This window comes from Octopus bimaculoides, chromosome 1 (genome assembly GCF_046866305.1).
Source record: "Octopus bimaculoides isolate indiv1 chromosome 1, ASM4686630v1, whole genome shotgun sequence".
Classification (NCBI taxonomy): Eukaryota; Metazoa; Mollusca; class Cephalopoda; order Octopoda; family Octopodidae; genus Octopus; species Octopus bimaculoides.
In genome coordinates, this window is record NC_142928.1 from 119876193 (window position 1) to 119881192 (window position 5000).

At 34.3% G+C, this 5000-nt stretch overlaps 1 long non-coding RNA gene across 2 annotated transcripts in view; it reads right to left on the reverse strand.

Annotated features, from left to right (window-relative positions):
* LOC149137704 (uncharacterized) overlaps positions 1 to 5000 on the reverse strand; it is a 20037-nt gene that overhangs the window by 6659 nt on the left and 8378 nt on the right. The window contains exon 1 of one of the 2 annotated variants that reach the window (XR_016243001.1): positions 3541 to 4409. The exons of the other annotated variant lie outside the window; for it this stretch is intronic. This is a non-coding gene — a long non-coding RNA (uncharacterized LOC149137704). Of the gene's footprint in view, positions 1 to 3540; positions 4410 to 5000 lie in introns of those variants that run through there. 2 annotated transcript variants of the gene reach the window in all.

Consider the following 5000-nt stretch of genomic DNA (forward strand, 5'->3'; position numbering starts at 1 on the left):
GGACATGGTGGAGTACAACCAATCAATCAATGTGTGTGTGTGTGTGTGTGTGTGTGTGTGTGTGTGTGTGTGTGTGTGTGTGTGTGTGTGTGTGTGTGTGTGTGTGTGTACTAAACTAGACTAGACTACCCGTGACCTGTTGGGTCACCAATAATTCAAAGTACCGGGAAAGTCTGTGTTTCCTAGCAACGGAGATTTGTTTCGTGGGTTTTTCTTTTCCAGGTTATTTTGTGTGCTTTCAACGAATATGACATCGAAATCACACGTAAATGGCTCCTTTCCCCAGAAAAGGAAACATTTGACTGCTATTTTTTGCACACCCTGCTACCACGTAACAGGTATTTTGGGTCCTTCATCGCAAATAGCTGTTATGTGGTAGCAGAGCGTGCTATAAATAGCAGCCAAATCTTTGGAGGTGAGATGCGTTGAATGCACACGAAAGAGACCTACGGGAATGAACTATTTCACACCGAGGTTGCGAACGGGTCTTTTACGAATTATTTACCGTATTTTTAAAGTCATTTTTACTTTAAAATATTTTGCCCATCATAATATGTGTAATGGAAAGGTTATAGTTTCGTCCCTTTCAGGGTTAAGTTATTTTCGGATTATTTTCCCAATATACGCCGTTTTGGGCATTTATACCCACAAAATCCCGAATATCTCAATAACCACTGGTTCGATTTACACGAAACTTATCTTATTCTGTTTGTATTCACATTTCAGGGGTACCTTATTCTCAAAGTATTTTCCCATTATGCGCTGGTTTGGCTATGTAACATTGCAAGCAAGCAAGCAAGATTGAAGTTCATTTTTAATGTAATATAAAGACAGACAGACAGATAGATAGATAGATAGATAGATAGATAGATAGATAGATAGATAGATAGATAGATAGATAGATAGATAGATAGATAAACAGATAGATAGATAATGTAATGTATGGATTCATAAAATAGGGTGGTTATCACAGAAAGCTCCTCTAACACATCTGGCTAACAGACCACATACAAATTCAATACAGAGGAGTATAATGCAGAGTTTCATGCAGCAGAAATTCAGGAGATCCGATCGGTGAGACTATTTCGTGAAGAATATGTAAACCATAAAATGTCAGGAGGTATATTTATATATCTCATGGACTCTCCTGTCGCTAGTCGACGTATGACGGCGCTGCAAGACATATTTATTGGCTCAGTTTATTTCTTCCTATGATGCTTGCACTGCAGTGTATGTCTGTGTATCTTCTGTAAAGAACTGTCTTCACGTCTCTATTTTATAGTCTTCAGCTCAATGTTTACTCGGCAGCTATAACAGCACCATAGTGATTAATAAGAGAGAAACCAAAATAATGCTTAGCTGCCTTGTACAGATTATATATATGTACAAACACACATACATACATATGTCCACACACATACACACACGCACACACACACACACACACATCTGTTGTTGTATGCCTATATGTGTGTACATATGTGTGCATGTATATGTATATATACACACACATACGCACAGTCACATATATACATACACGCATATATATATATATATGAAGTTGTATGTGCTTATATGTCTATGTATGGTTATATAATATATATATGTGTGTCTGTGTGTGTATGCAAGTATATATTTCTAACTATACATATGTGTTCGTGTCGTGTGAACATAAGAGGATGAGGGTACGATTAAGTGGTGAAGCTGTGTGCATAAATGTTTCAATGAATATAAATAAATTAGGCATGCGTGTTATTCTGTGTTTGTGCGTGTGTGTGTGCGTTAGTGTGTGTGCGTTAGTGTGTGTGCGTTGCGTGTTTGTATGTATGTAGATATATATATATATATATATATATATATATATATATATATATATATATATATATATATATACATATATATATATATATATATATATATATATATATATATATATATATATATATATATATATATAATATATATATATATATATATATATATATATATGAGTGTGTTGTATGCATTCCTGAATAGTAGTAAGTGATTTAAAATGAGTTACAATGCATTTTGCAGGTATTGGGTGAAATAGAATTTGTACGGAGATAAGAATTAGAAAACCTCTCGAATAATCCTTTTCGAAACCAAACAATTGTCTTTTTCGTGAAAGAACGCGATTGATATGAACATTTTCCTACGATCTCTTTTATGCTTCATACTCATGTATTAAGACAAAGACATACAGTTTCAATTTATAAAGCATGGGTATATATGTTCATGTACGCTTGCATGTAAGGTATGCACACACACACACACACATGTATTGCATGCAAATACATAAATGCATGTGTGCGTATGTGCTTTTGTGTGCGTGCATGTGTGTATTTGAGCGTGTGTGTGTACGTGTGTATGCATGTGTATGTATAAATGAATTGTATTTATGCTGGACAAACGCTGATACGGAGTTGAATTCCAAAAGTCATACACATTTTCTTTTTTAACATTTAAGTTGAAACCGTAGTAAATATCAAAAAAAAAAATACTGACGATTGCTAGATTTGTTACACAATATTTTAAACGAAAATAAATAAATTTTGAACAAAATGCTAGAGAGCTTGTTCTTCACAGATTACGCAAAGAAGAATTTAGAGTAATATATTGTTTCCGTGTAAGTGCATACCTATATGTTGGTGTGAGTATGTGTGTACTACATACATATTCATAAGAATATATAGCCACGTATATATTATATATTAATTTTGTGTATTTTAAAATTTAATTTACGCGGCAAATAACTTGTATGTAGGTCGCCCTATGTATTCCAGTTCGTGTTATCGCACTGGTTTCATTTGGAGTTTGAATATTTCACAACTGTACATTTAGAAAGTAAAACAAAGAATGGCAGATATTTTGAGATATTTAGTTTCACCTTCTTAAATAAGTATTAGTTACATAATGTAAGTTACATAATTAAGACATCTTATCGAATCTTCAGAGTTAATTTTTATACATAACAATACTGGGTTATAGAATGTTTGACAGAAGTAACAATCGTGGTTCTCCTTGATGGTTAGTTCTGTCAAGAATTTTACAATGCAGTAGTGTTACGTATAAAGGTTACACTTAAGATTTCACCATAATTCTAGCTTATGTGATTTATTTCATGTGGTGTGTGCACAGGAAATATAACATTGCTTATGAAATACTCGGTTTCTTTACATAACGTATATTTTATAAATAAGAGTAAATGATTATCAGTTACATGAAATAAATCATATAAGCTAGAAGTATTGGGAAATCCTAAGACCAGTGTAATCTTAAAGTACGAAGTCGGACAGAATAAATGTGGTGAAAACAATTTTCCACTTCTACATCAAATTCATTTTCTTATATACAAATCATAATTTTTTCATTTATATTTTCAATATCTACCATGTCTTCTTTCACTCTTATTCGATATCTAACGGCACCTCATTGATATTTTTCTGCATGTTTTCTATTTCAACTAAGATTAGCAAAAATCGTTGAATTATGCACAATTGGAAAACAATTCAAACTTACCTTTGTTTTCCAGTTTGTGGGTATCCTATACCTACACGTTATTATCTTCATTCCTAGCACTCAGCTTTTTGTCAAACCAGTATAACCCTTCTCAGTCCATTTCCACTCACTATGACCCTTTTGTTCGAGCAATGATTGAATAACGACCGGCTGCTGCTTACTTTAGCACAACATATCTGCCAGACATAACAGTTTCCCATGGGATTCCACTCCCACTTATGTCGTTAATGTTGCCTAATGCACTGTTCAATTCCATTCATTCATAGGAAATATTGAGCTAAGTAATACAGTCAATAGGGTTTCTATTGAGACATCACCTCTAAGAAGGTTACTAACCACTTTGTCGGTATACCATATCAAGGCTGGATGTAAGCCAATACTAAAGAGGTTTTACATCCATCAAACGCCAACACCGTAGTTTATGGGCTTGGTCAAAAACATTGCCTTTTATGTTTTTTTGGTTTTTTGCTTTTATTTACTTATTTATTTATTTATTTTCATTGTTACCACTACCAACGGGGTGAACTGTCAGAATCGCCACCGCGTAAATAAAAATGCATAGTGGTATTTCGTCCATCTTTACGTTCTGTGTTCAAATTTCACCGAGGCCTACAATGCATTTCATCATTTCGAGGTAGATGAAATAAGTACCAGATGAGCGTTGTGATCGATGTAATCGACTCAATTCCTCCTCCGATATTGCTAGCTTTGTATCAAAATTTGGGACAATAAGTAAATAAATACATAAATGAAATATATAAATACAATACATGTATGTACATAGATACACACCAAGATACACACATAGATACACACCAATGTATATGTATATATGTGTATGCATATATATATATATATATATATATATATATATATATACAGAGAGAGAGAGAGAGAGAGAGAGAGAGAGAGAGAGAGAGACTCAGGAGTGGCTGTGTAGTAAGAAGTTTGCCAATCACATGGTTCCCGGTTCAGTCCTACTGCGTGACACCTTGGACAGGTGTCTTTATCCTGGGGTCCACCAGTGTTTTGTGAGTGGATTTGATAGACAAAAACTTAAAGAGGCCGTCGTATATATATGTGTGTGTGGTGTCTAGTTGTGTGTCTGTACTTGTCCCCTCACCATCGCTTGACAACCATGTTAGTGTGTTTACGTCCACGTAACTTAGCGGTTCGGCAAAAGTGACCGATAGAATAAGTACTAGGCTTGCAAAGAATAAATCCTGGTTCGACTAAAGTCGGTGCTCCAGCATGGCCGTCGTCAAGTGACTGAAACAAGTAAAAGAATAAATGAATATATACGGGGAGAGAAAGAGACAGACAGACAAACAGACAGAGAATTAAGATAAATACCGATATCGATATTTAGTTCCTACGTACGTTTCACTATTGCAGTTATTTAGAATTCAGCATTCAATGTTCCAAATGCATTCATATACTTAATTGCAACGAATCATCCG